Below are 19,009 nucleotides of genomic sequence, written 5' to 3' on the forward strand. Positions count from 1 at the left end.
ATTAATAATTAGGGAATTGGGTCTGTTAAAAATATTCGTAAAAAGGGATTGAGAGCGAAAAATTGCTGATTCAAATCTACGTTTTTATCTCCTGTTACTTTATGACTGTAATTTTAGTTTATAATTCATCTCTTAGCTTAGCTGTGGAAGAAAACAATCGTGAAGTAACTGAATGAAACCTCATCCAGCCTGAAGAGAAGATATGACCTTTGACCAGCTGTCAGACGTTCATATTGGCTCATTAATATTGCCATTAATATAGTTGGTGTACCTTCATACAACAACCAAATTAATAGCAAAAATTGACCACATAGTTGTTCCAAGCAGTCATTATAAATGTTTGTTAAGCTGATGGCCATGGGATCGATCCTCACGGATGATATACATTTTTCTAGAATATGACCATATCTATGAAACAGTTTTAAAAGAGTTATAACTTACTTGTCGCTAGCGCCTTAGGAAGTAGTCGACAGGTGTTTGGCATAAAAAGTAGCCTTTGTCCTCCCTTTAAATTCAAGCTTGCTTCGTACCAAATTTTAAAATAGCAGCTGACAGACTGACAGAGTTACTTTTGCATATATACATTAGTATAGATTGTGTTTGGTAATCATCTTATTGGCATGTGTATTAAACCAATAACAGGTAACACTGTCACAACCTACTAAAAACTTTCAAAAGCAATGTCAAACATTTATCTTATTAAAAAGACTCATAGAATTAGTCGGAATTTAGATTTAAACAAAAAAGCCTATAATAAATTCAGTAGTTATTTTCTCAATATGTTTGTATGATATCGTAAAACTAAAATGATCCAACATGAAATCAAGAAACTACTACCAACTCCAAGTCGTTATTGTCGTATTTAATGTTAAAGATCACAATATGATGTATATATAAAAAAAAATTTATCAAGAGCTTAAAATTTATGCATTTATAACATATACAAATGAATGCAACCTGCAGAATTTTAGTATGAAATCGATTACTTTTCACAGTCCAAGACTTATGGGTGGGATTTTCAAATTTATTTGCATCGGTTAAAAATTAGATCAATATTAACACTAACTGTATTATACTACGTTAACCGAAACATTCATTAACACCGTAACTTAGTCTGGATGGCAGGAAGTTTTCCGGTGGGGGAAAAGTAAAATTAATTGAAGTCGTGTCGACAATTTAATTAGCGCGAGTAGGCAGATGTGCTTCTACAATTAGTGGCTTCCTTTAAAAATAGACAGGAGCATAAAACCCTTGCTATAGTTACCTATAGTTCTTGTTTTATCAAACTACTAAACGATACATGCCATTTTGATCTGCGAAAGGGACTCTCCAAAGAACGTGCATAGTTTGAATCAACAGGAGATAAATACCTGTCACATAGGTCGAATTTGTGTAATGGAAATAATAATGCTCTGACTATCACGAGGTCAAAGAGAAATTAGATTTGCGGTGAAAGAAAAAAATCTATCTTTCCATTTTCGGAAATTAAGATCTGATAGGGCAACAGATCTCAATTTCCGAAATGTGCGGTAGTTAACGGTGTGACTGGCTTACTCATTTGTTTTTGCGGTAGAATATATGATATGTGATAAGCGGGTAGTGCCAGCTTACACAAAACCACAAAAAAAAAACCTTTTTACATATTACGCCATGTATATCGTGTAATTCGAGTTATAGTGTTTTAAATCATGTTCTCAGATATACCACATAATGAATTAATGTAATTGATTTCATGCTAACACAACTTGATTTAATTGCTTCTTCCATTCAATGACTAGATTCGTTCTTTGAATCTAACGATATATTTGTCAGGCTCAAAGAACGAATTTCGTAATCCAGCAACGGGCCTTTGAATATGTGTACGTCAGAGATCCTTGCCTGTCAAAAGAAAAGCTAATAGCCGTGCCATCGATCACACTTTGTGACGCTATTTCGTAAATCTTTTGAAATGTGCAGTGGCAAAGACTTTTTATCTGTTCTCGTACAGCTGAATTTCATTATTTAAAATCAATACCAAAAAACTAAACAACAATTTGTCAAAAGTCGTAATTTAAGTTTTGGTTATTGATATCAAAATTTGCACCCCGAAATTATATACATTAAAGACATGACAAGATCATGGAAGACACATTAGTTTAGACAATTTAGTTTGGTACGCTACTTCATTACATATCATTAATTCATAGTCACATTTATGTCGCGGCGATACAAAGGTACCGATTAAATTAGATTTGTAATTTGAAATTGTAAATGATTCTTCAAAATTTGAACTAGATTCTAATACATAATTGAAATTTTACCGGAAATTGAAAAAGAACATTTCACTTCCCTCACACACACAGGACAGACATATTATTATTATTTATTTATCCTGATTATGACGAAGATCGCTGTTCATCCTGTCTCAACCGGTTGTCACTTAGCAACAAGTAATGGCTGCCGAAAGAGACGCCTCTGATACCCACATCAACTCAACAATCGTCTCGTCCGCGTCAAACGCTATTTGTATAATATTTCTTTATGCTTCGATGGCTACGTGATTCCAAGCCAGGAATCGATCAAATATTGAAGATAATTTTTCGAATGCCGGATAAGAAATATTACTTAGCAATATTTATAAACACGCAGCGTAGATACGGCCGGTTACCTAACTATATTATATAACCTCCATAATTATGTCCTACAGACCAATTTCAGTCACTACATCCGGGAGATATTATTCATTTCCTACTCTTTCCCATGATCATGTGCAGGATTTTTTCATATCATTCATCATCAGGATGCTTTTCATATCATTACCGACAACTTTCAAACTTCGGGTCGATACTAAGTTTTTTTTATATGATAAATAAGTTTAATATATTTGTGCTACAGAAGAGGTCCGCTATCCGCGCAATCTATAACCTAGGAGCTAAAGAATAATTGAGGTATAAATTTAAAGAAAATAAGATATTGAGTTTTGCTTCTTAATATATATTCTGTAGTATTATGTATGTATGGAAAAATTTTGAAGATATTAGGAGAAAATGTGACACTCAATAGTATAGCATTGGTTCAAGGAACAAACATAGATTTGTTACTCGACTGCATAGAGTCAGTAACTCTTTTGTGGCTATTGCCCCACATATAATTACATATATATACATACGCATATATGTATATATATAGTAGTAATTAATTTATTAACAATTACTCAAATAATTAGGCGATGCTCAATCTTAATTCAATTTCTTAGCCAACCAATTACAAGGCTAATAATCGTAGCTCAGGATTTACTAACATACAAAACATAATTTTACATTTTCAAGCAATTTATACACTCTAGCACAGTTTTTGAGATTAACTTTTTTAAGCGACTTTCGTCTACATTTATATACATAGATATTGTTTCGTTTACATTTTAATCATTGTGTGTTTGATTCAGTTTATTTTATTGGACATTGTTAAATATTAATCGATGCTTAAGTTTGTAATTATTTTTTTGGATACTCATCATCAATCAATACAATGGAAATTAAAAAAAAGTAAATAAAATTTGTTTACTGCTATTTATACCATTTACAAACAAATGACAACTTAAATTAGGAATATAAATAAAAACAGAAAGCATAAAAAGCTAGAAAAACAGCTAAGATTTAAATATATTACGTAAACTAATTTTCTATTCACTAATTTTTGAGTTAAATATATCTGATTCTTTACAATTTATATTATAATTTTACACGCACGTAACAAGAATATATTCTTATTCTACTTATATGTATGTATTGTTCTCAATAAATTGTAAATTTATACTTGAAATATAAAAATCTGTTTAAGAAAAAAGGGTTCACGTGGGACATCATTTTTTAGTATAACACCTCCTTAAATTGTTTCTATTCTAGAAAATGAAAATAAAAATGTTACAGAAAAATGTATCAAGTAAGTGAATCTCCGTATTGCTCGGGTTTGCTCAGTGATGCCATGAATAAAGGATGAAGCGACTCTTCCCGCTTGCATCTTACACTTGTAGCTCTTATCCGTTTAGACATAAAAGCTAAATTTGAATGGAAATACGTTTTGAATAAGTCAGTACGTCAATAGGCAAGACTGTCTGGATCAAACCCGACCTTTCTATGCAACATGTATTCCGAAGTATTGTGTGTCCGCCGCAAGTGACGTCACAGACGCTATATTTTATTCAAAAAAATATAGTCAGATTAATCAAATATTTTGAATTTGGAACATTTTTCAAGTTAACGTTGTTTCAATAAAATCTCTTGTAAAATAAACATTAGTCAAATAGGCTCTGTATTTATGTGATAAATCTTAAGCATAATTGTTACTGCAAAGTGAAAATTTGGAAAATTATCTTTACCAAGAAGAGCAAACAAAAGTCAATTTCCACTCCCACGAATATATATTATATTATTCAAAACATTCGTAAGAAACATATTTATTTTTATTATACAACACTTGGTGGTAGGGCTCTGTGCAAACGACGGTTAGGTACCGCCCACTAATCATATATTCTACCACCAAGAAGCAATACTTAGTGTTGCTGTTTTCTGATTTTAAGGGTAAGTTTAACTACAGGGAAACAACATCTTAGTAACCAATCTTGGTGGATTGGGTGCAAGGGATTTGTAAGATTTGGATAATATTTCTCACATTTCCAATGTATATGGTCCTTTGTCTTAACCAGTCAGAACTAATAAACAATAAAATTAGAAGACAAACTCATCAAAACAAGATTCCAACATCGCAGAGACTCGACTCTATTTGTATATATATACAAATAGAGTCGAGTCGACAAGTCGGACCTTTTTGATGAAGAACAGCCAACTGCGCTCAAGTGTATGCGTAAATACAGATACTATCTTTATTCCTCACTGTCATAATCCGATGGGACGGCAATCGCACACGACTACAGTGAGTTTGAAGCGAAAGACCAACAGCTGTCCGTGCTGTTATGCGGTTTATTATTATAAATGCACTTAAAGTAATTTATACCAAGCATCTTAGTAAGGTTTCTCTATAAAAAGTACAATTTTTATATCGTTTTGTCCCAAAGTTAATAAATTATACTTGATTTTGTGTCGTAATTCATTTAAAATTCGAATCCACGCTCGTGGCATGAACCTACCAATCAAATGCCATCGCCACAAAACACTACATAATTCTCTCGAAAGTCAAATTTTATACAGAACCCATCAAAGCCGACACCTGTCGACGACAAATTCGAAAGCAAAATACCTCGAATTCGCATTGAAATTGACAAACGGTTTTTGTAAAAACATTCTAGATTCTAGTTCAGTTGATAGAAATTGTTTTTTCATTTTGGAAATATAGGTTCTATATACACCAAATAGTTTAAAAAAACACGTTTTTTATACTATATGCTCGTCAGTTCAGAAGGATCATATATAGTATCGCTAAGCGGCAGTAATTAGTACTGTTGTGTCTCAGTTTGACGGGTGAGTGAGCCAGTGTCACAAGGGACATAATAACTTGGTTCCCAAGATTGGATATTGGCGATGTAACGTTGGTTGAAATTTCTTAAGAGCCAGCCCATTTTCTGGTCCGCCTACCTTTTTCATAAAAAAATTGTCCCTTTGGTCTCACTAGCCATGTTTATAGCCAGATCAAAAGACTTCAAAATACCAAGCATTCATTGAAAACAAGATTATTATTCAATTTCGATTCCTTATTTCATACACGATAAAAATCTTCTATTGAGATTTAGTTAGTTTTTGAGGAAGGGCATGTTATAATTTTTTTAACGTACCGTTATTGTTAAAAAGGTAAAATAGAGCTGTATTGAAATAGAGTGAAAACTTACAAGACACTCGGCGTTACTTCGGCGTCTTGTCAGTTTTCTTCCGTAAAATTTAATCTTGATCATGATTCAAAAGTGCCACCAATAACCTACTAGAATAAACGATAACTTCATTTTGATTTAGATATTTATTTTTTATAAGGATAAACTTCCATAAACTAGGAATTATTTTCGTTCTGTGCAAATTGGCATATGCACACCAGCACCATTTTACGTACTTATACATATTATTCCTTTAATTTGGCAATCACTGAATTTATTAATAACTGAATCATCTGTTCTGTTGCCAGAAGTTTCTTATAAAAATAAAAAGGTACAATAGACGAAATCTGTGCTCTTAGGATAGAGTCGCTGCGTAATGACGTCACTCACGCTGTCGCGACGTTTAGTCTGGGCCAACATATATTTGTGTGTAGTGTTCGTTCTATGTCTTCTATTTATTCATAATTCCCGGAATTCCAAATAGTCGTGTGTACAATTGATCTTTGATTACGTATAAATCTCGGCGCCTTGGTACTAGCCTTTTTAAAAATGGAAATACATTAAAAATCAATCTTCTCAAAACTTATCCAGGTCATCCCGAAAAACTATAAAACAGGATGAAATAGGAGTCGATTGGAAAAATCCGTACTCTAAAAATATACGAGCACAATTTTTTTATCTTTTGATTAAATTTTATAATTTATTTTATAACAGGCAATTTTGAAAATGAATAAAGTTACACGGAAATATATTGTCACATACTACATAACTGTGACCCACTTTAAAAATAACACGTCTAAAATTAGTCCACGATTACGTGGACTAATTTTATCGATTTAAATTATTAAAGCTACATTTAAGTGGAAATATATTAAGTAACAATTCGTTGAATTTCCTTTAACTACAACGTTATTTTTAAATAATTACAGCAAAAGTAAGTACAGTTTCATATTTCCTCACTCTTGTCATTTCTAGCATAGAAAAAGTCATGGAAGAAGCCCTTGATTTCATCAAAACATTCGTTATACAAATTAATTCACCATTCAAACTGGAATAGCAATATAGATTATAGATGTTTGGTGGTAGGTAATTGATGTGTTTGTGGTTACCATCCAGGCAAACCCGGACAAAGTCTTAAATTCTTGGCAAATATTTTAAACTAATAATTATCAATGTTCAATAACATATAAATCAAAATGACCTAATGGTCCGAATACCTGAACCTTAACCTGTTTGTAGAAATCTTAACTTTGTTCCTGATAAAGAAAAAACATCTTGAGGAAAGCGGGTGAAATTGGAACAGCGTGGTGGAATAAGTTCCACGTCTTATTAAGAGGAGAAAATGCATTTGCTCAGCGGCGGGACATTTTCTGACTGTTGCATTATTATTATTTATAGCATCGGTAGGCGGACAGACAAATGGATTACTTGATCGTAAGTTTTCACCACGGTCTATATACATCCGGAGAAAATGTAAGCGTTCCTTACATAGTCCATCCGTCAACCATGGGAAATAAGACATTATGCCCCTTGTGACTGTAGTTACACTGGATCACTCGACACTCACCCTTCAAACCGAAACAAAACAATGTTAGCATTGCTGCTTGGCGGTATATACGATGAGCGAGCGGTACCTAACCAGATGGTCTTGCACAAAGCCCCACCACCGAGTAATACATTACAACAATAATCAACTTACTTTACCGGATAATTGAGACATATAGTTGTTTATTGTTAGGTGTCGAAAGTTTTAACGTAAATTTCAGCTCATAATACCTAATAAAGTTCTAGGGAAAGCGAGGATTGAGAACAATGCATGACCTAGAATATGGATCACAGAGCAGAGCGTACAGTAAAATAGGAATCATTTGCACTTGGTTAAAAAAATTAACCTGTAAATGAGTATGGACCATGAAACAAATTCCTATTACTGTAAATATTAAAAGATTCTGTTTTTATATCCGGCCTAGTACCACTGAATTATCATGGCCTTAATTCGTGTTTATAACAGATCTCGAGTTGTGTGGTAAATCGTGAGGAAACCGGCATTTGTTTGCTTTGGACCAGCGTGGTGGAGTAAAACCAAAAATATTATCCAGTGATAAGCATTATTAATAAATAAAATAAGAGGCCTGGCAGATGAGAAAAATCTAAATTTATGGTTATAACAGCCTGACTTAATCTGACTTTGATCACTGTTACCGAAACTGGAGGTAATATTATAAAATCATTTCAGTAATGTCTATTAGGTCTTCTGTAATAGTATTTATTCTAATGTCTGGATATTGGATTATAAAGGCTTCCGGTAATATGTTAAGAGCGGGTGATTGGACTAACAGGAATATATTACACAGAGCTGAATCCGTTAATTATAATTATGAGTTTAGCTTTAGAAGCGGTAGTTTTATTATATTATATTAACAACAGTTTTGTATAGCTTACTCTTAGGGTTACTTCCGTAGACTTGGTCTTATTTCTTAGGGCGGCACGCTAAAATTGTTCAGTACGATTTATGACACCATACAATTCGTCCAGCCCATTAAAAGATCATTTGAAGATGTATTTATCAATAATCAATCTCTATTATATATATTTTTAATTAAAGTCTGACGAGCGTTTTTAGTAATAATATATTTAGTTTAGATACAGTTATTTCTGTACGTTTGAGGAGAATAATAATATTTTTATATTTGGGTTTTTTTTTGTTGTTTATAAATTCATATTTATTTTTGTTGTTGGTAATGTTTTGATATGTATATTCTTTATCTACAATTAAGATACCTCTGAGGTCAAAATAATATCCATAGGTTCAAAGGAAATCAAATTTTTCTAGTGTAGTAAACCCATAGATAAGTGTCTATTTCATTGAATATTACATTCGATATAGGATTTTTTGTGTTCTTGCACTATTAAAATAGGTCTAGATTTGTTATTATAGGTTTGAAACATGATGCTAAATTATTACCACGATGAGCTATGTTTTCTGTATCCATCTTGGTAAAAATGGCTGGCTATGAATTAATCAAAGCAAATTTTTATTGCATTTACGTATATGAGTGTTTATATACATTTAGAACAATCCCTGACAGCGTTACAGGAAATGTTGAAAGGAAGAAAATTAGCGTTTCAGCTGTAATGTATTAACTATCCCTCGGGTACAATGAGTGCACCTGTGAAAAACCTTTCTGGAATCTTAAGGGTAATTAATGCTCGCTAGTCAGCAATGAGTGACAAAGTATTATTATAGAGCTGAGACAGCCCAGGGCGATCACTTCGCCGGTTTTTACCAATGGCTTACAAGTAGCCCGACATTCAATTAATTCTTATATAATATATTATAATTTCTTCTAAGTATAAATATTATGTAAGTTTGTATATAAGTTTGTCAGTTCTTATATCATAAATGTGGTAATTGATATTTATGCTAATGTTAAAGGGTCAAAGATAGTTGTTGAAGTTTTTTTGAAAATACATCTCTTAAAAAGATGAAATTGAGGATGATTTTTTTAAAGGAATTATGCTTTTTTGCAATTTTAAGACTTTTTTTGTCTCCAGAGTTACACAAAAAGTGCAAGTGACAGAGGTGGGTATGGGGTATGGGCACTGCAGATCATTAAAAAACTTGGATAGTTCAGAAAATACCGAATTTTCTGAAGTTTCCATGTTTCCGGTGCGATATCCCGGCGCACGGCTAGTAATTATACAAGAGTATGTATTTTTGGCTTAATCACCACAGACGCGTCCGATTGTTTAATTTTTTTTCAAAATTGTTTTTTAATAACACTATAATGTATTTAAATAAATACATATATAATACATAATAAATATACATCTATCTTGACCAGACGAATATATTTAAAACATTAACAAGTATCGGAGATAGTCTCAGTAAATAATATAGAATGAAGTAACGCTTCGCAGTTTCACCGGCTTGAAATTTAGACTATTGATGTGATATACATGTGTTTAATGTTAATGTACTCTATACATAGTATACGGTGCGGATGTCGCACGTGTAATTGAAGAAAAACTAGTGAGCCTTACAGTAGGCGCATATGATTTGTTACATCTGACATCTCACCTCGGTAATAATAAGCAACAATAACATTATTTGTGCAACCCTACTGACCAGGAACTGCTCAGTATTTTAACGCTGAGTGTTTAGTGACTTAGTGTGATTTTTGACTATTTGAAATACTGTTATTATATCGAAACGCTGCCTCATATTGTACGATACGACATTACATTACATTAGCAGCCTGTAAATTTCCCACTGCTGGGCTAATGTCTTCGCTCCCTTTGAGGAGAAGGTTTGTAGCATATTCCACCACGCTGCTCCAATGCGGGTTCGTGGAATACACATGTGGCGTTGAAATTAGACACATGCAGGTTTCCTCACGATGTTTTCCTTCACTGCCGAGCACGAGATGAAGTATATATACAAATTAAGCACATGAAAATTCAGTGGTGCCTGCCTGGGCTTGAACCCGAAATCATCGGTTAAGATGCACGCGTTCTAATCACTGGGCCATCTCGGCTCTCTGCCAATACAACATAAACCCATAAAATGTCGTCTGGTCACGTTGCCCACCAAAAAAAAAGAATTTCTTACAAAACCATAGCCACCATTAGGTAGCTCATTTGCCCATCCACCTACCAAGACTATAAAAAAAACGGCTTAAGTCTAGTGCGTGCTTATCTTTACATCGAGCGCAGTTTCAAACGAAGCGATCTTTTTCGTAATTGGTGCCTTATGGCCGAAACCACTTTCTTGAGCGCAGTTTCTTTTCGGCAACCTCAGTACAAACATTTCCCGATTCTTCAGAGAGATTTAATGCTGAGAGGAAAGTTAAACGGAACACTTTAGTACCGGCAATAACCATCTTAAATTTTAATTACTTGCATTCAGAAGTAAGATGTTTTAGCACTAAGACTCTTTTAAAAAACTTTATTCGAGTATGTTCTTGGAGCACTTTTAGAACGTTATTTTAAAATGAGAATTCTAAATTTAAAACTCAATAATTCCAATATCAACATTTATTTTGTACTAGTTATCGCCCGCAGCTTCTGATTGTCTGAAGAATTATATTATCATCAACAAACAAATAAACAAACTCACTGTAACAATTATAATATTAGCTAGTTGGGGTTCCACAACGAAGTTCTTTTACGTGTCTTACAGTGAAGTTCAGGAGACTTTTACCTCTATCTCTTTTTATTTAATGTATGTGGTTAAAGCCTTAATGTTATTCATCCTTATATAAATAAACACTTTAAATTTTTTTAGACATGAAGTTAAAGATTAAATTAGTTTTGTACTTGATATTTTTACTATCGTTTGTTTTTGTTTTTATACATATGGGATTTTAAAGAATTTTCATTTAATTATTTTCAAACTTTGTTAATTTATTTCGTGTCCGATGTCCGACGATACTTTTCGTTTTTTAGTTTATTTATCTCGTGCGCAGTGGTACATACATCGCGATGAAAGATTAAACGGATTGAAGTTTACATTTGAGGAGAGCATGTCCTTGTTCGGCAGTGGTATGTTTATGGGTTAATACTTCATTTGACATGTGTCATAGAACTAAAAATAGCATTTATTATATAAATATAACATACATTACTCTGATCCCAACGTAAGTAGCTAAAGCACTTGTGTTCTGGAAAATCAGACGTAACGACGTACCACAATCACTCAGACCCAAGACAACATAGAAAACTAATGAACTTTATCTACATCGACTCGGCCGGGAATCGACCCCGGGACCTCGGATTGGCGTACCCATGAAAACCGGTGTACACACTACTCGACCACGGAGGTCGTCAAATATTGATGTGCAGATAAAAAATTGAATATCAAGCAAAATCAATAATAATTTTAAGGTCTGAAACAAATGTTATACGACAGGCTGTATCCATCGATCTTTATAATTAAAATAACGTTAGACTCTGGACATGCGAGGGATTTTAATGAAAGGTGGTCTTGAGCGCGCTGAGGCTGGCCGGGCGCCAGCGACGCCGTCAGCCGCTCGGCGCGTTGGCACCCGCTCTGGGAACCTAACAAAATTGTCCTAGTGATTTATACTCCCCTGGTACCAAGCCGTGACGCGCATGAACTATCAGCTTATAAACTTTTACGTTAGAATTTTAATTAAAAATATGTTTATGTTTAGATAAAAGTGAATATTTTTCACAAATTTTACATTTTTAAACTTATTTTCTTTTATAATTGATATACAACGATGGGTTGATCTAAATCATTAAGAAAGTAATTATTACAAACATATCTATATCGAGTTACAAAAAAAAAAATATTATAAGGGTTGTTTACAGAACAATACATTTAATGGCGAGGTGGCACACGCCTGCGGGCCACATCTATCCTCTGAACATCACTCTATATATTAAATTAAAATCTATATATGAATTGTCTGCTTGATAAAATATGATAAATCTAATAGTTTATAAGATTTTAGATAAGAATATTAACAAGAATACTTTCTTTGTTTTGTATTTTTCAGGGCATAATTTTAACCGTAGTCGGGTTTTAAATATTACATTTATTTTTCGTAACGGTTAAGCGTTTATATCTATAACAATGATCGTATGACGATAATACGACAAAGGATACGTGCTGCAGTAAAACGTAGTCATGATAATGAACATAAAAAAACAAATAATTTTGTTTACGGTGTCAACAACTTACTCGCATACATAAAATTTATTTGCATGTTGCGCATATCTTAATATTCACTGGTAGATCAATATCGTTTATATATATTCAGTAAAGTGAGTGTTATTCAGGTCGGAATTAATTTATGAATTAAAAATGTAATCATTTTGATATAACTTTGTCATATCACAAAGTTCAATCAGAAGGGAATTATAAAATTGAAGCAACAAATAAACCAACACAACAACAATAATTATTATCCACCAAATTAATGACATAGTTCATATATAAATTAAAACTATCGTATTATTTCACACAATAATACTTATATCTTTGGCGTCTCGTTCAAAAGGGAGGCTGATGTCCAAAATCCTTAACTATTAAATCGACCGTTTCTTCTTAATAAATAAACGAGGTATCTTGATTATTTTAACTAACATCGCTAACGTACGCAACGTACGTAATCTTTGCTATGAAATTAAAATTAAATTATATAAGTCTTGTTGCTCTTTGTTAGCATTGTCTGAACGAAGCTCTAGATCGGGCGCTGTTGTAGCAACGTCTGACTAAACTAGATTTATCAAAATCATACGAATAATTTTAAATATTTAGGATATATAATAACTTAATTTCAAAGGCAGTATGTTGAGTGTTTATTTAATTTATGCAAATGTTTATATAAATATATAAAGGCAGACGAAGAGCGCGCACACAAAAGCCTTCGATAAATGAAGCATTATTTATATAGTTACGTAAATACTTTGTATGATATTGGTAAATCTTAGTTTAGTCAGATATAGGTAGTTAATAAATAATACATACAATTGTACATAGTCAACATTCTCAATATATAAACAGTTTTATTAGCCAGAGTGTTTGCATGAATTCAGATTGAAATGTTTTAAGTAAATACAAACACTGTTATGTAACGCTGAAAGTATAAGTATTCATGGCCAATTCTACAATTTAATTCTGTTGAAAAATGTATCTTATGTACCTTAAAAGTTTAAATTCCAGCATTTAATCTCACTGATATTTCTCATTTTTTTTTAATTGAAATTGTCACTGCAAATATTCGTTTGTTTTTTTACAAGAAATTCAACAGCCACGTTTCTTTTTTTAACATAAAATATAAACTTGTAACACAAGTTTCTGACACCGCAAATTGAATACAATCTTTCTAGGGTAAGGTATTTTTGACTACTTAAAGAGTTCTTTGTATAGTTAAGTACATAGGGTATTGCCTAGGGGTAGGTCGCTCTATTGTGGGATGGTGGATACAAACAACATCTAATGCACGGTATCTCGTGATGTTTTTCTTCATCCGTAATTGTAGAAGCAAATTATAATTTTTCAACACTTCTAATAAGATCAATGTATTCTTATCACTAAACTATCAAATATTTCCATTAAATGTCGGAATTACATACATTCAATAAGTTATCGACAAAGTTTAAGATTATATCCTTAAGACCTAATGCTGTCGGTTTGGTAACCCCGAAATTCTTAGATAAGCAGTATTATGTTCCGGAGTGAACCGGTTTATTGAAGGGTTTCTATCCTCCCCGTCAAGTCCTCGCATGATTGGCCAAACATAAGTAACTTCCAATTTACTGTAGTGGATTATTAGCTGGAGGGCCTTGAACTTACAGTATGGAAGCGACGCAAAGATTATTATTATACAAAAATAATTTTCTATTTGTTATACTGATAATTATTTTTAGATCTTATTCTGAGGATGTTTGGGTTGGATGAGCGGCAACAATTAAAACGATACAACTTCAAAGTTATATAAATATAATTACATTATGTATTGTTTGTCATCACAAAGAATTAATAGAATTAGGACCTTAACTTTATACTAAAACTTAAATTTAAAAATAGTTACTGTACAAATCATGGCTGTATGGAATGGTGGCGAAAACGCTAGCAACATTTCCGATCCACAAAAAATATCATCAGTGAGGGCAATAAGGCGAGGTGTTATAACGAAAGTTTACATACAAAATATCTGAGGATAAAATATTGCAAAATTAAACTGAAGAGACTGAAGAAACTGAGAGAACATGTAATTACAGAAAACCAATATAAAAAAATATTAAATACTTAAGAAACATTTACCTGAAACTATTCTCGAATGTGAGGCTTAAAGGTGAGGTCCGTAGAAGTTTTTTTGATATTGTTGTTGTTCCAAAGTCTATCGGTACAAACAAAGTATTATCTCTACTTGCACAATGTACGTAAATATTTCACTAAATAATAATCCTTCACATGAAACTGGTGTCATATAATTGAAAGGCTAATGATTAAATTAGGTTAACATTTATCTCGTGAATACTGTACAGTAATAATAAATGTATTTTTGGAAGAAAACTTACTGACTTAAAATAAGGTCAATTAAGGCGTGGATTTACGTGAAATGGCTTCTTTTGAATCCTCTCTCGGTGATTTTTCATCTCATTCCGTATAAGAGAAACAAAGTGGTTATATTTTTACAATACATCCAAAAAAAAGATGAAAAGTGCCAATTGTGACGTTCTGAGCACATCCAACAAAGATAGTACGTAATTTAATTTAGCCGCTCTCGACACGACAAAGACGTGTACACTGGCACAAACAAATAGAGGCGCTAATTAACGTCATACGCGACGAAGTTTCTCATTATGAAACTGTTAGTATTGTTCATAATTTAAAAATAAAAAATATCAATCAAATATAGAAATAAGAATTGTTTGTGCTGTAGAATAGAAGAACAAATTTAATCAAATAAGAATCTCGACGTTTCAGTTAATAATTCAGCTAACACATAAAAACTTTTTTATTTACCCTATAGAAGATACTTTTCATTACGGAACCGAGATGGCCCAGTGGTTAGAACACTTGTTGTGCATCTTAACCGATAATTTCGGGTTCAAACCCAGGCAGGCACCACTGAATATTCATGTGCTTAATTTGTGTTTATAATTCATCTCGTACTCGGCGATGAAGCAAAACATCGTGAGGAAACCTGAAGGAGTCTAATTTCAACGAAATTCTGCCACATGTGTATTCCGCCAACCCGCATTGGAGCAGCGTGGTGGAATATGCTCCTAACCTTCTCCTCAAAGGGAGAGGAGGCCTTTAGCCCAGCAGTGGGGAAATTTACAGGCTGCTAATGCTATTGCTTCATTACGATTGCATAAGAACTATGATTTTAAAAGTATAGCCAATTGTTTTATCGAATTCTTATCTTGAGTAATTACACGAGTGATTATCAGATGGTCATCTAAGCATTATTTCAATTTAATTTAAAATATATATATATAAACGGACCCGTAAAATATCTTAGATTTTATTTATATGTCCAGATGTCGTCCTACAAAAGAACTAAAACCAACGAGTCTACTTTATTATCTTTGTGAGCGTGACAGTCACGCTTGACATCCGACAAACGTCATAGTGCTTTACTAGTGTGCGTGCAGGTGCACGTGCTTCCGCGCTTTCTCAGCTTTGACAGTCTATCTTACAATATTTAAGTAATAATCAAAGCAATATAAAAAGTAAACTCAATGAAATCGGTAAGATATGGAAAATTTTTTCGTCGGTTCTTAGATTTTAAATTTAGTAAAAATTTTTGTTTTTTCATTTCACAGAATATTACAAAACATATACCTAATACTAATATTTCACAGGTTTTAAGGCTTCACCGTCTGGTAGTGCTGATATACTTATTAATAAATATAAAAATATATAATTAATTATACGTATAAATACAAGAGCGTTAGCTAACTTCAACTTGACCTTAAGTGTCGAGTTAAGGTTTACCGTTTAGCGATGTGAAAGTCGCAGGTCCCGACCCCTTTAAGCTTAATTTTAGGGGTAAAATAATATTAGTTATTCCTTAAAAACAGACACTGTTTTGATTTTGTAAATACCTTGCATTTCTTTGTTTTGGTTTAGGACAGTTTTCGTTATATTAATGGTGTACTTAAGAAGTATTTATATATACTGACATATTATCATATCACGCTTCTATCTTCACTAAATAAATTAAAAAATATATTATATGTATATCTTATTTTGTTTTATTTTCAGTTGGACAACCTATATACTGTATACATGTAGTCTCACCATGCACAATCACGTTACACAATATGTATTTACAAAATAACAAACATATGTGTGATCCATCACATATTTGTAAATCATAGCATACTCGTTTATTTCAAAGTTAAAAGGTTTGATACAAAATACGATTTGGTAAATTGGCATTTAGTATTAAAAATATAAGTTAAACATATAATCATTACATATGCGAATTATAAAACATATATTTTTAAACAATTATATATTAACTAATACATAAAATATACCATAAAATAAATATACATATTTAAATTTATCTTATAAATATATTTCGATGCTATGTAAATGGTTATGTGTTATTTAAAATTGAAATGAATTTAATATTTATAATGCTAATAAATAATTAATATTTATGTACAATAAATACGTATGTTATGTCCTCATTTTAAAACAAATATAATTAAATGAATAAATAATTACATAGTACATGCAACATTCGTTTATATGTTGACAACGTAAAATGAATTACGTTTTATTTTTGTTTTGGTCCACCAAACATAATGAAATTACAGAAAACATGAATATTTTTACAAATGATTTTAGTGACCGAAAAAAAAAAATTTCATTTTTCTTGGTACAGGCACAAAAACATTACTTGAACATTGAGGTACAGTGTGGAGTATTTTATATTATACACTGATACTCAATATACTACAAAATGTCTTTATATACAACGTTCACAGTTTTTTGTCATTAGACAATACAAAAAGCTATGTCCCATGTGCATTTTAAAACTGTAATATCTTCGAAAATATTCATTTAAATTATATGCTGGAGCCATATTGATCTCTATTAAACGCATAATGTATTTGATGTAATTAATTGGATAAGGATTAGTGCTGTGTTACTTAAAATCGCTTCTAAATAAGTAATTATTTCTCGTAAAAAAAAAGGATAAAGGATAATAGGCTTAGGTAGACTTCTTTAAGGCATACAATACTGTATTCAATTATTTTGATATATCTCGTAGGGTTCAGCCAGCGTTCGCAATGTAAGCGCAAAAAAAAGTGTTTATCTACGACATCACATTAGAAACCTCTAAAATTATCACTGTGTCTCTTCTATATTATGTATGCTTTATACATAATAACCTCCCTATTGAATCACTGTATCTAATAATTTTTTTTTATCAAAATCAGTTGCGTAATTTAAAGATCTAAGTATACATAGGGACAGACAGACAGTGGGAAGGGACTTTGTTTTATACTATGTAGTGATATTTTAATAACTTTTTTACTAAAAATGTATATAGTCTAACATATACTTTGTTAAGTATAAGTTTACTTGGTGGTAGGGCTTTGTGCAAGCCCGTCTGGGTAGGTACCACCCACTCATCAGATATTCTACCGCCAAATAACAGTACACTGTATTGTCGTGTTCCGGTTAGAAGGGTGAGTAAGCCAGTGTAATCACAGGCACAAGGGACTTAACATCTTAGTTCCCAAGGTTGGTGGCGCATAGGTGATGTAAGGAATGGTTAATATTTCTTACAGCGCCTTTGTCTATGGGCGCTGGTGACCACTTACCATCAGGTGGCCCATATGCTCGTCCGCCAAACAATGCCATTAAAAAAACAAGGGTTATACAAGCACTTTGAATCGTAATCTTGTAATATAAATTAAATTGAAGGCGTCCGCCGTTTCACTCAAAGTACAAATAATTTTATCCTACTTCCATTTCCTTTCGCCAATAACTATTCTTTTGTAGAAGCTGATAAAAGCGCATTAAATTGCACTCCTTTCAACCCCTAATCCTTTAAGTCTCGCTTCGTCACGTCGAAGAAAAACTACACTGACTCGCGACTGTCTCCCCACGAATGTGATAAAAATGGATGTGACGTGTTCTGGAGTATTTTTTTTATTTCAGAAGAACAACAGCATTTAATACAAGATTAAAGTATACAGACAATGAAGCCAATTATTGTTTTCCATTGAATTATGCAAACTTAATATTTTTTAACAGAAGTACCAACATACAGTTTTGATAGGTAACATGTAAAAGTAATTTATTTATTTATTTATTTATAGGTTCGCTAGCGATTTTTACACAAATGTATATTTAAATAACGTTACATATAAAAAAACATGCATAAACTGTGTAAAATCAGTTAAAAGCAAACACTGCATGCATACATAATTCTTTCTTTTAAGTATTGTTTGATAAATATAAATCTAAAAATAATGAATAGCAATTTACATTATATATTAAATTATAAATAAAGTTAAAATAAGTTCATAAATATTCTAAAAAATGGATACAATCATAATGCGGTTTCTGATGCAGAACAGTTATGATAAAAGTTATATAATATAAGATTAATCAATTGAAAATACAAAGTGACATTAATAAATAATAATTAAAAACATTCAAAACGAGAATACTTAAAATACAGACTAAAACATTGCAAA

This window comes from Vanessa atalanta, chromosome 3 (assembly GCF_905147765.1).
Source record: "Vanessa atalanta chromosome 3, ilVanAtal1.2, whole genome shotgun sequence".
Classification (NCBI taxonomy): Eukaryota; Metazoa; Arthropoda; class Insecta; order Lepidoptera; family Nymphalidae; genus Vanessa; species Vanessa atalanta.